Raw genomic sequence first — 14,659 nt, forward strand, 5'->3', positions numbered from 1 at the left:
TCTATCAGATCTAGTCCCTTAAATCTATTTCTCTCTTCCACTGTATGATCATAGGGATTTGCTTTAGGTCATACCTGAGTGGTCTAGTGGTTTTCCCTATTTTCTTCAATTTAAGTCTAAATTTGGCAATAGGGAATTCTTGATCTGAGCCACAGTCAGCTCCTGGTCTTGTTTTTCTGATTGTGTAAGTCTTCTCCATCTTTGGCTGCAAAGAATGCAATCAACCTGATTTTGGTGTTGAACATCTGGTGATGTTCATGTGTAGAGTCTTCTCTTGTGCTGTTGGAAGAGTGTGTTTGCTATGACCAGTGCATACTCTTGGCAAAACTCTATTAGCCTTTGTCCTGCTTCATTCTGTACTCCGAGACCAAATTTGCCTGTTTCTCCAGGTGTTTCTTGACTTCCTACTTTTGCATTCCAGTCCCCTATAATGAAAAGGACATCTTTTTTGGGTGTTAGTTCTAGAAAGTCTTGTAGGTCTTCATAGAACCTTTCAACTTCAGCTTCTTCAGCATTACTGGTCAAGGCATAGACTTGGATTACCATGATATTGAATGGTTTGCCTTGGAAAAGAACAGAGATCATTCTGTCATTTTTGAGATTGCATTCCAAGTACTGCATTTTGGACCCTTTTGTTGACTATGATAGCTACTCCATTTCTTCTAAGGGATTCCTGCCCAGGAGCAGACAAGTGAAGACAATATTTTCAGCTTCAAAGCAGTAGCTTGACATGCCCCATGCATCTGCATTATAATTTTCTTCCCCCTTTTGGGATTTCTCAATGGATTTAAGTACTGTGAAAGCTTCATTTCTCTTTCTCATTATTCACAATTGAATCCCAGCAACTATTAATGTGCTGGATACATTTCCTGAATACAAAAATATTTGCTTTTTAATGAATGAAGAATAAATAAGATGATTTGAATATATTTACACTGAATTTTCCTTCTTTCTTTTTAGACAGAGCTACTTTTAAAAACACTCTTCCTAAGAAAATGTTACCAGAAAGCAAACTTATTAACAGAATAATATAACAAAAACCAACAGTATCTTTATGAAGATGTAATCTTTCCAAGAGCAGATGGAATATCAAGGTAGAGGTTTTGTTCTTATAATGGTACTTTAATTTTCTTTTTTTAAAAAAAATTCCTAGCTTACATGCTACATCACTTCAGTTATGTCCTAGTTTAAGCAGGAATAAAGCAAATTGTCATTTCCAAGAACAGAAACAGAATTCTCTGATTCTGAAAAAGGTTAAGTAGGAAAAATTTCCAAGTCTACATTGCTACTTTTTTTGTGTGTTTTAATGGATTTTTGTTTTCATTTATACATACATTTATGCATTCAGTATTTATCATGAACCATCATTGTGCTACTACAGAATGATTGTTATCAAGTAGGTAATTAGTTTATGGAGTATGACCATTTATTGAGTAAATTGAACTTTCTGACATTATAATATTATTTTATTTGAATCATCACTCTTTCTGATGATTTATGAACCTAAGGTGGTGACATGAACAATACACAATGATTCTGATGCTAAAAGTAAATTTTGAATTGGTGTAATATCCTACGCCTTGTAGGTTAAATAGCATATTGCCTTTATTGCCTAAAAACTAAATATCCCAGGGTTACAGTCAACATATCACAAACACCATCAGCTCTAGTGTATTAAAAAAAGCAGAGTCGTTAATAAAATCATTATAATTATTTGCTTATGATGATATATAACTGATATATGTATATAAAATAGTATATATACTAATACATATAACATTATATAAATAGTATTAATATATATGTGAATGTATATATATATGCGTGTATATATATATGTGTGTGTGTGTGTATCCTGGAGGAGGGCATGGCAACCCACTCCAGTATTCTTGCCTGGAGAACCCATGGACAGAGGAATCTGGTGGGCTATACAGTCCATGGGGCCACAGAGATTTGGACATGACTGAGCACACCACTGCGCACATGTATGTATGTATATATGTATGTATATGAACAGAAAGGTAGATTTTCCAGCAGAGTCTCTGTATCGATAAGTGGTAGCTGACATAATTATGCAATTTTCTGTCATCATTGCCCAGTCATATTATCACAACAGTCAAGAACATGGTCTGAGATTTCAGTTAGATTCTGGTTACTTGTTCTTCAATATTTCTATTTTAAAACATACTTCTGTCTGTTTGTTTCCTCACCTAGAAAATGGGGATAAAAGCAGTGCCTACCTCTTTGTACTGCTATAGGGATTACTGCTGTCACTATTTTTTTTTTTTAGGTTTATTAATTAACTAATTTGGCTGCACTGGGTCTTCATTGCTTCGTGTCAGCTTTCTCTGATTAGAGAGAGTAGGGGCTACTCTCCACTGTGGTGCTCAGGCTTCTCACTGAGGTGGCCTCTCTTGCTTCAGAGCGCGAGCTCCAGGTGTTTGGGCTTCAGTAGTTGCAGCCTGTGGGCTTCAGAGCACAGGCTCAGCAGAGGTGACATATGGACTTATTTGTCCATTGGCCCTGGGGATCTTTCTGAACCCATGTCCCCTGTATTGGCAATTGGATTCTTAGCCACAGGACCACCAGGGATGCTCCTCATTATATTTTTAAATTTCTTTAATTAATTTTATTGGGATTAAAGCTTGTGAATACATATACAATGGATGAAGCCAGTAAAACTCAGCTCCAATTTGGTAGAACTTTTCAAATATTCAAAGAATAGTCCTAGGCTAGGTTTTTGTCTCTTTTGTTGCATCCATCTCTTCTTTTCCCCTTTCAGAATCTATGATCATAAGGGTTATTATTTTTTTTTCTATATCTCATAGGTATTTTTGCTGGAGGTCACCAACAATGATATTTTTGCATCAGTTGACTGAACTTGGGGCTTCACAGACATCTTATTGATCACCTGAAATCACTTTTTGGCTACACAATTTCCTAATGGCATTTTTCATCTGGTCATTTCTCAAGGTAAAGATTAAGGGATTTAACATGGGAGTTATCATACTGTAGAATACAGCAACTGATTTATCAGCAGGCAAAGTAACCGCTGGTCTCAGGTACACAAATAAGCAGGGCCCAAAGAACAGGATGACTGCTGTGATGTGGGAGACACGGGTAGAGAGGGCCTTGCATCTGGCCTCCCAGCTATGGGTCCTCTGGGTACACAGAATGACCACATAGGAGCCAATCAAGAGAAGCAAATTTAACAGACAGAGGAAACCACTGTTGGCAGGAACAGAAAGTCCTAGAAGGTGAGTGTCAGTACAGGCCAGATTGAGCAAAAATATTAAGTCACACGTAAAGTGATCTATGATGCTAGGGCCACAGAAACGTAATCTGATGATGAAAAGGAGCTGTATGGTTGAATGAATAATGCCTCCATCCATGCCACTCCCACTAGCAGCCCACAGAGTCACCAATTCATGATGGTTGCATAGTGCAAGGGTTTGCAGATGGCCACATAGTGGTCATAGGCCATCACAGTGAGCAGGATGACATCAACACCTGCAAACAGATGTTCCCCAAAGATCCGCATCATGCATTTGCTGAAAGGGCTGGTTTTCTCTTCATAGAGGGAATCTATGATCAGTTTAGGGGTAGTGGCACAGGAATAGCAGGCATCAACAAAAGAGAGATGGGCCAGGAAATAGCACATGGGGGACCTTAACAGTGGACTGGCTTTGATGATGACCATAGTGAGCACATTTCCTACCATAGACATGATGTAGATGACCAAAAACACAACAAACATGATTTTCTGCATCTTTGGATTCTGTGATAGTCCCAGTAGAACAAACTCTGTCACATTGTTTCAGTTACCCATGTATCTCAGGTTATGATTAATTATGTTACCTGAAAAAGAGTCACAGTTTATTAGTTCAACCTTGAATTAATTAATCTTGCCAATGTAATAATGAATGCCTAAATTCTGTGGGTTTTGATTCTTATGAATTGTATGAGATAGAAAAAAAGACAGTAATCATTCAAGAAAAGACAGTGATTATTCAAATTCTCTGCTCAGGAAGGTAATTTTTTAAAGTACAGACATGAAAAATATGCAGATAGAAGTGAGAGATGATCTGTGCATGTGAGATGACTCACAGCCTAAGGTGAAGCGGTAAATCTCACACACAGTGGCAGCTAAACCTGAAGAGAGGTAGAAAATGCATGCAGAGGATATGCAATCAAAGCTAGGCAATCTCTCTTTTATTTTTAGGAAATGGCCAACCAGTAAATATAATTTAGAATATGAGTGTAAAGATAAAGAGAGGTTTGAAAAAGTGAGAATATTGGCTTTAACTCTAAACTCTAGTAAAGATCTTTGTGTGATCTTGATGAAGCTGGTTGAGGTTCTGTATGGAGATAGAAGCCAGAGAAAAGAAACCATGATACCAGATTTTTATAATTGTTGACCTAAACTTTAATATATATTGAATAGAAAGTAATGGCAGAATACCAGAGCTACCACAATATATTTGATAACGCATATCACCTAAATGCAATGACTTTAAAATAACTAATGCATATACTTTTAATGATTGATTGTTATATGCATGGTATGGTAGCAACATGTGTGTGTATTATTATTTCATTCCTCTTGCAGATGAAAAACAATCTCAGGAAATTATGTTAGATGTAAATAATAGTAATACTAATATCGGCTAAAACTTCCTGAACACTTCCTCAGTGTTCTCAGTGCTCTAATTTTTCTTTGCAGAAATTGGTTGCCATTCTCATTGCAAATTTGTGATCTGATCACTACTGTCATTTTATACTTACTTTACATATTAAGGAATAGAAACATAGAAAAGTTAAGGATCTCGTGCAAGGTTAGACAGATATTTAATACCTGAATATTATTAGATTTTTTTCTCTGTATTCTTAACCCATTGTCTAGATTGTTATACTACAATAAGCAATGTTTAACTAGTAAACTCCTTTGGATAAGATCATAATTACCATAGTTACTTCAATATAACTTGGAAACATATCTATGAGGCAAATTCATCAACACGCAAATACACATATAATCACACACACCACACTTACACAGGATAATATATTGAACTCTTTAACATCAATAACTATGTGGCACTCCTTCCACTGCTGTTTCATTTCCTCTTATTTTCCTCACCTTAATTTCTCCTTCTTCAATTCCCCTGCAATGAATAGTCCTGCAGACTCTCCTGCACAACAAAAATGTTGGTGCAGCAGTGAAGCATGTTGTTTTGAGAATCAGAAAGGCCATATCATCAGGTGCTTCACCACTTGCAACTTCTTGATCTTGAGTATATTTCTGGCACCTTACATCTTGTTTCCTCTACAATCAAGTGAGAAGATTGATGTCTTTCGTAACTGCTTAGAAGCAGTTATGAAAATTGAAGAAGAAACATATATGAACATATTCACCATACCCTGGAGGACACACAAAGGAACGTCATTTATTTTTGACTGTCTGTGCACCTCGTTGTAGGAATAATAGACATTTTGAGCAACAATACAAAGAGACATTTAGCCATGCAATAAACTGAAGAACAGTCATCTCCAATTTTACTTTTAAAGAAGCCACAGAGACCCATGTTATACACCGTGACTGATCCCAAGAAGAGTTCTTCATATTCCTGTTGGTCTAAACAGATGATGATTTATATCACTTAATATTCATGTTACTTTTTTTCTGTGTAAAGGGTATTCAAATTTTCTTTTTATTCACATGATCAATCTTAAGTATCTCATGGCAAAAGGACTGTATTTTGTATTAGAGAGTTGTATCTTCTAAATTTTTTTATCTCTATGAGCCTCAAAATTTTCCATCTGTCAAGTTAGGTTAATGATATTTACCAACCATGTTGTGAACAAAACCTGAAGATGAGATGCTCTATTACTCTATTTTAAAATGTTGGAACATCAAGTTTGCTTTATATGGAAAGTAACAATTAAGAACAGCTGTATAACCATCTTTAATAAGCATTGGCACTATTGAAAGGCTTACCTTCTGGTCTTAGATCATCTTAGTGATATTTCAGGGTGTTCGGAAATAATCCTGTCTTCCGATTGACCCCTTCTTGGGATAAGTGACTTTTGATATGAAAAATACGGCACACTTAAAAGAGAATGTTCAGATAATTTGTATCAAATCAACAGGAGAGAAGTAAGTCTTTTCATGAGTCTATTTTCTCCTAGCATAAACCTCTAAAACTTTCTACAGAAAACCCTGGACTTGAATTTAGAATCCATTCACTCATAACACGATGTAGAAATGATCTTCTATACATGGTTCTGGTTCCATAGGCAGAAGGCTGAATGCGTGGTGAATACACTTTCAAATGGTTTATCTACCCTTGACGAACTTTGCACTAGAGAGGAAAACAACAACAACAGCAAAAATTCATGAAAATGTCCATAAAATGCATGGATATTAAAAAGGTTTTCCCAAACATTCAAGGACCTTGTATTGCATGTCTTGTAAGGACACTTTCTCTCCCGGGAATTAATTACTTCTTTTGATGGAATGATTTTGTCTTAGAAACAGGCGTTCTGGAGAGACATACTTGAGAAACATCCATTCTAGAGTGGAAAATCATTTTCCCTGCACCTGCAACCAAATCATGTGAGTCCACAATCTGTATATGAATCTGGGTTTCAAAGAAAATTTAATGGCATGTGATAGAAAGGGTGGCATATTTCTAGCATGGGTACCTGTGATGTATAGTTAAACTGTGGGCTCATCTCAAAGAGAAAACTTCTATTTTCTTATCAATATTAAACTTTTATGGAAATCTAGGACTGATTGCTTGTAAGTTAGAGCAGTGAGGGCATAAAATTAGTGGAAACCATTTAAAAGTGCCTGAAATCAAAACCTTTTATTCCCTGTTCATCAGAGAGTAATGGAAGTAAACAGAAACTCTAATAGGATCCAGATGATTAATATCTGGGACATGTATGATGGTCAGCATGAAACACATTAAACATCTGAAGAGATATCTAAAGCACAAGAAGGGATCACTATGTATTATTTTTCTATTTAGTTATGCTAAGAGTTATGAAGCGATAAATTACTAAAATTTTTGTTTGCGTTTCTTGATGACTAACGATTTTGAGCATTTTTAGAAACTATTTTTATGGGTATGTGCTTTCATTGGGAAATTTCTTTTCAGGTTATTTGTATAATTTAAAAATATGAGTTTTGTGTATCTTTTTGTCCAGTCCCCAAATCATGTTTGACTCTTTGCAACTACTGGGCGGTAACACACCAGTTTCCCTGTCCTTCACTGTCTCCCACAGTTCAGATTCATGTCCACTGAGTCAGTATTTTTAACTTAGTTGTTAATGGTTTTTATGTATTCCAGATATATGTGTTTTGTCATACTTATTATACATATACAAAGTATGAGGTATTTGTATACAAATGTTATGCAAGATTGATCTGTTATACACAAACACATTTTTCTCCTAGTCTGTGAATTTTCTTTAATTTTTTAAAGTCTTTCTTTTTTTTTTGGTAGTTTTATGGTTCATGCTTCTCATGTCATATCTAATAAATATTGATCAACCTCTAGATCTCTTTGCCTTTTCCTACTGTTCATGGGGTTCTCACAGCAAAAATACTGGAGTAATTAGACTTTCCCTCCTCCAGACTACCTTATCTGTCTTCTGATAAATCTGTATGCAGGTCAAGGAGCAACAGTTAGAATTGGACATGGAAGAACAGACTGGTTTAAAATTAGCAAAGGAGTATGTCAAGTCTGTATACCAGCCAGCCTGCTGGTATAACTTATATGCAAGCACATCATGAGAAATCTGAGCTGACAAATCGCAGACTGGAATCAAGATTGCTCGGAGAAAAAAAATCAACAAGCTCAGATATGCAGATGATACAACTCTAATGGCAGAAAGTGAAGAGGAGCTACAGTGACTGTTGAAGGTGAAAGAGGAGAGTGAAAAAGCTGGCTTAAAACTCACCATTCAAAAAACTATGATTATGGCATCTGGTCCCATCATTTCATGGCAAATAGATGGGTAAAAACAGAAACAGTGACAGATTTTATTTTCTTGGGTTCCAAAGTCATTGTGGTTGGTGACTATAGCCATGAAAATAAAAGACACTTGCTCCTTGGAAAGAAAGCTATGATAAATCTAGTCAATGTAAAAAGCAGAGGCGTCACTTTGCCAACAAAAGCCCATATAGTCAAAGCTTTGGTTTTAAAGTACTCATGTTCAGATGTGATAGTTGGATCATAAAGTAGGCTGAAGGCCAAAGAGTCATTGCCTTCAAATTGTGGTGCTGGAGAAGACTCTTTAAAGTTCCTTGAACAGCAAGGAGATCAAACCAGTCAATCCTAAAAGAAATCAACCCTGAATATTTATTGGAAGGACTGATGGGGAAGCTCTAATACTTTGGCCACCTGATGCGAGAATACAACTCATTGGAAAAAACCGTGATCCTGGGAAAGATTGAAGGCAAAAAGAGAAGGGGACAGCAGAGAATGAGATAGCTAGGCAGCATCACTGATTCAACAGAGGTGAAACTGAGCAAACCTCTGGAGTTTGTCCCACTAAGGACACGGGAGCCTAGCACGCTGCAGGCCATGGAGTCGCAAAGAGTCCAAGACTTACCAACTGAACAACGACCTCACAATAAAAATATTTCTTCTAGAATTTTTATGGTTTTAGATTTTACATCTAGTTCACTGACTTGTTTTGCATTAATATTAGTGTATAGAGTGAAGTATTGTTGAGGTTCACTTTTTTGCAAGTGGGTATCATATTGATCCAGCATTTGTTGAAAGATCCATTATTTCCACACTGAATTTCTTTGATATCTTTGTTGGGAAATTCATACATTTAGATTTTATGAACATTCTAATATGTTTAAATAGCACATTACTTGTTTTGTGGTAATTTTATACTATGTCTTGAATTTAGGTAGAGTAAATCTTTTTTTGAAAATGATTTTCTACCATGAGCTTTCAGACCAAACCAAATCTCTAAAAAATCAACAAGACTAGGAAATCGATCACTTAACCCAGAAATCTGATTTTCTGTGTAGGTTAGTAAATGCTTTGTATTGTAGGATTCATCTGGTATAAAATACAGCATTGCGTTTGAATTATTTCACAAGTTCCCCCTGGATATGGCCATATGATTTCTGTAATTTAGTTTTCTTATCGTGTTCCTATTGGTTTGCTCACTCAGTCAATTCAGAGTCTTTGTGACCGTGTGGACTGTAGCCCACCAGACCCCTCTGTCCATAGGATTTCCCAGGCAAGAGTACTGCAGTTTGTTGCCATTTCTTTCTCACAGAGATTCTAGAATTCAGTAAGTTTGTGGCTTGATTACTGTCATTCTAGGCCTTATATGTGAATTCTGAAAATGTTTCCATATAGGCAATTACATCTTTCCATTCTCATGAAGGCATAAAAATAGATGTTAAATACCAGTGAAATACTGATCTCTTTGTCCATCAGGCTCATATAATGGCAAGATTCCTGAGGTCATAACTAAGTTAGTGCACAAATGGCCTTGAGCATAAGAGAATCCTAAAGTACTTCTTCCTATCCATCCAAGTAGAAGCCAGGGCCATACATTGCTATAACTAATCATGACCTGAGATATAGGTATAATAGAAACAACATGACATGATCTGTTCTACTGGGACTCTCACAAAATCGAAAGATACAGAAAATCATATTTGTTGTGTTTTTGGTCATCTACATTGTCTCTATGTTAGGAAGTGTGCTCACTATGGTCACCATCACCACCAGCTCTTTATTGGTTAACCTATGTACTAGTTCCTGGCCCATCTCTCTTTTGTTGATGTCTGCTACTCTTATGTCACTATTCCCAAACTGATCATATATTCACTCTAAGAAAACAGAATCAGCCCTTTCAATGGATGCATGATGCAGATCTTTGGGGAACATGTACTTGCAGGTGTTGATGTCGTCCTGCTCACCGTGATGGCCTGTGACCTCTGTGTGGCCATCTGCAAGCCCTTGCTCACCGTGATGGCCTGTGACCTCTGTGTGGCCATCTGCAAGCCTTTGCACTATACGACCATCATAAACTGGCGACTGGACTGCTAGTGGAAGCAACATGGATGGAAGGCTTTATTCATTCAACCGTAGAGCTCCTCTTTATCACGAGATTACCCTTCTGTGACCCTAATGTCATAAATCAAAAACAGTCTAGGACAACTCTTAAATATTTGATGCTTTATTAAAACCAAATTGGGACCTAGTTTTACAAGCTTGATTACTGTATATGTAGTCATAAGATTTCATCCCAGGAAAATGCATTAAAGAAATTTATTTTTTTTTTCATTTATTTTTATTAGTTGGAGGCTAATTACTTTACAATATTGTAGTGGTTTTTGCCATACATTGACATGAATCAGCCATGGATTTACATGTATTCCCCATCCCGATCCCCTCTCCCACCTCCCACTCTACCCGATCCCTCTGGTTCTTCCCAGTGCACCAGGCCCGAGCACTTGTCTCATGCACCCAACCTGGGCTGGTGATCTGTTTCACCATAGATAATATACATGTTTTGATGCTGTTTTCTCGAAACATCCCACCCTCGCCTTCTCCCACAGAGTCCAAAAGTCTGTTCTTTAAAAATATAGTGATGAAGCTTCCCTGGTAGTCCAGTGGTTAAGAATGTGACTGCTAATGCAGGGGACAATATTTGACCCCAGTCCAGCAGGATTCCACATGCTGCAGAGCAACTAAGGCTGCTTGCCACACTATGGAGCCTACACACCACAACTACTGAAGCCTAAGTGCCTAGAGCCCGTGCTCCTCAACAAGAGAAACCATCACAGTGAGAAGCCCACACACTACTACAAAGAGTCGTCCCAGGCTACCACAACCAGAGAAAGTCCACACACAGCAATAAAGTTGCAAAGTAGCAAAGATTAATTAATCAAAAATAAATGCACAAAAGATAAGCAAAAAAAAAACCAAACAAACAACAAACAAAAAACAACAACAAAAACAGTGATATTCAGCAGTAATCTTTACAGCAATATGAAAAGGCAAGCACTAATACTATCATTATTTTACAGATGGGTAAACAAATGAATTTAAGGGACTAGATCTGGTAGACAGAGAACCTGATGAACTATGGACGGAGGTTCGTGACATTGTCAGGAGACAGGGATCAAGACCATCCCCATGAAAAAGAAATGCCAAAAGGCAAAATGGTTGTCTGAGAAGACTTTACAAATAGCTGTGAAAAGAAGAGAAGCAAAAAGCAAAGGAGAAAAGGAAAGATATTGCCATTTGAATGCAGAGTTCCAAAGAATAGCCAGGAGAGATAAGAAAGCCTTCCTCAGTGATCAATGTAAAGAAATAGAGGAAAACAACAGAATGGGAAAGACTAGAGATCTCTTCAAGAAAATTAGAGATACCAAGGGAATATTTCACACAAAGATGGGTTCGATAAAGGACAGAAATGGTATGGACCTAACAGAAGCAGAAGATATTAAGAAGAGGAGACAAGAATACACAGAAGAACTGTACAAAAAAGATCTTCATGATCCAGATAATCATAATTGTGTGATCACTCACCTAGAGCCAGACATCCTGGTATGTGAAGTCAGGTGGGCTTTAGAAAGCATCACTATGAACAAAGCTAGTGGATGTGATGGAATTCCAGTTGATCTATTTCAAATCCTGAACCATGATGCTGTGAAAGTGCTGCACTCAATATGCCAGCAAATTTGAAAAACTCAGCAGTGGCCACAGGACTGGAAAAGGTCAGTTTTCATTCCAATCCCTAAGAAAGGCAATGCCAAAGAATGCTCAAGCTACTGCACAATTGCACTAATCTCACACGCTAGTAAAGTAATGCTCAAAATTCTTCAAGGCAGGCTTCAGCAATTCATGAACCATGAACATCCAGATGTTCAAGCTGGCTTTAGAAAAGGCAGAGGAACCAGAGATCGAATTGCCAACATCAGCTGGATCATTGAAAAAGCAAGAGAGTTCCAGAAAAAAACATCTATTTCTGCCTTATTGACTAAGCCAAAGCCTTTGACTGTGTGGATAACAATAAACTGTGGAAAATTCTAAAAGAGATGGGAATTCCAGACCACCTGACCTGCCTCTTGAGAAACCTGTATGCAGGTCAGGAAGCAATAGTTAGAACTGGACATGGAACAACAGACTGGTTCCAAATAGGAAAAGGAGTACGTCAAGGCTGTATACTGTCACCCTGCTTATTTAACTTATATGCAGAGCACATCATGAGAAACGCTGGGTGGAAGAAGCACAAGCTGGAATCAATATTGCCAGGAGAAATATCAATAACCTCAGATATGCAGATTATACCACCCTTATGGCAGAAAGTGAAGAGGACCTAAAAAGCCTCTTGATGAAAGTGAAAGAGGAGAGTGAAAAAGTTGGCTTAAAGCTCAGCATTCAGAAAACTAAGATCATGGCATCTGGTCCATTCACTTCATGGTAAATAGATGGGGAGACAGTTAAAACAGTGTCAAACTTAATTTTGGGGGACTCTAAAATCACTTCAGATGGTGATTGCAGCCATGAAATTAACAGATGCTTACTCCTTGGAAGAAAAGTTATGACCAACCTAGATAGCATATTGAAAAGCAGAGACAGTACTTTGCAACAAAGGTCCATCTGGTCAAGGCTATGGTTTTTCCACTGGTCATGTATGGATGTGAGAGTTGGACTGTGAGGAAAGTTGAGCGCTGAAAAATTGATGCTTTTGAACTGTGGTACTGGAGAAGACTCTTGAGAGTCCCTTGGACTGCAAGGAGATCCAACCAGTCCATCCTAAAGGAGATCAGTCCTGGGTGTTCATTGGAAGGACTGATGCTGAAACTCCAATACTTTGGCCACCTGATGTGAAGAGCTGACTCATTGGAAAAGACCCTGATGCTTAGGGGCAGGAAGAGAAGGGGACGACAGAGGATGAGATGGCTGGATGGCATCACCGACTCAATGGGCATGAGTTTGAGTAAACTCCGGGAGCTGGTGATGGACAGGGAGGCCTGGCGTGCTGTGATTCATGGGGTCGCAAAGAGTTGGATGCGACTGAGCGACTGAACTGAACTGAACTGAAACAAATGAAAGGAGTGCATTCCAAAACAGAAATATTGAAGAACATGTAACCGGAATCTAACTGACATCTCAGATCATGCACTTAAGTGCTGTGAGAGATGGCCAAGGCAATGATGATTGAAAGGCAGCATAATTATACTAATCAATATTTATTGATATAGGGACTTGATGGACTATCTATCCATTTCCCTGTCCATATACATATATACACACATATATATGTTGTATATGTATATATATTTTTATATGTGCACTCATATAAAAAATATTCATACATTTAATTAGTTATATAATGTATATATATGTTCATTAACTATAATTCTAACAATATGAAAAATATATATATACCCCAAATATATGTATATATATACATATATATATATAAACTTGCAATTATTTTCTCTCATTCTAAGGGTTGTCTTTTCATTTTGTTTATGGGTTCCATTGTAGTGCAAAACCTTTAAAATTTAATGAGGTTTCATTCATTTATTTTTGTTTGTATTTTCATTACTCTAGGAGGTGGATCCAAAAAGAACTTTCTGTGATTTATGTCAGAGTTTTCTGGTTATGTTTTCCTCTAAGAGTTTTATAGTGTCTGGCCTTACATTCAAGTTTTTAGTCCATTTTGAGTTTATTTATGTGTATGGTGTTAGGAAGTGTTCTAATTTCATTGTTTTATATACAACTGTCCAGTTTTCCCAGCACCACTAATTGAAGAGACTGTTTTTTTCTCCATTATATATTCTAGCTTACTTTGTCATAAGTTAGGGGACCACAGTGCATGGGTTTGTCTCTGTGCTTTCTATTCTTCTTTCATTGATCTCTGTTTAAATGCTGGAGAGGATGTGAAGAAAATGGATCCCTCCAACACTGTTGACAGGAAGGTATATTTATGCAGCAGCTATGGAGAAGAGTATGAAGTTTCCTTCAGTTCAGTTCAGTCGCTCAGTCATGTCTGTTTGTGACCCCATGAACCGCAGCACACCAGGCCTCCCTGTCCATCACAAACTCCCAGAGTCCACCCAAACCCATGTCCATCGAATCAGTGATGCCATCCAACCATCTCATCCTCTGTCGTCTCCTTCTCCTCCTGCTCTCAGTCTTACCCAGAAACAGGGTCTTTTCAAATGAGTCAGCTCTTCACATCAGGTGGCCAAAGTATGGGAATTTCAGCTTCAACATCAGTCCATCCAAGGAATATCCAGGACTGATTTCCTTTAGGATGGACTGGTTGGATCTCCTTGCAGTCCAAGGGACTCTCAAGAGTCTTCTCCAAAACCACAGTTTGAAAGCATCAATTCTTCAGCGCTCAGCTTTCTTTATAGCCCAACTCTCACATGCATACATGACCACTGGAAAAACCATTGTCTTGACTAGATGGACCATTGTTGACAAAGTAATGTCTCTGCTTTTTAACATGCTATCTAGGTTGGTCATAACTTTCCTTTCAAGGAGTAAGTGTCTTTTAATGTCATGGCTGCAATCACCATCTGCAGTGATTTTGAAGCCCCCAAAATAAAGTCATCCACTGTTTCCACTGTGTCCCCATCTATTTGCCATGA

General features: G+C 37.6%; 1 pseudogene; it reads right to left on the bottom strand.

Moving 5' to 3' along the window:
* Nucleotides 1–2,900: 2,900 nt before the first annotated feature.
* On the bottom strand, nt 2,901–3,829 carry LOC122702518 (annotated as a pseudogene).
* Between the last annotated feature and the right edge of the window lie 10,830 nt (nt 3,830–14,659).

This window comes from Cervus elaphus, chromosome 11 (assembly GCF_910594005.1).
Source record: "Cervus elaphus chromosome 11, mCerEla1.1, whole genome shotgun sequence".
Classification (NCBI taxonomy): Eukaryota; Metazoa; Chordata; class Mammalia; order Artiodactyla; family Cervidae; genus Cervus; species Cervus elaphus.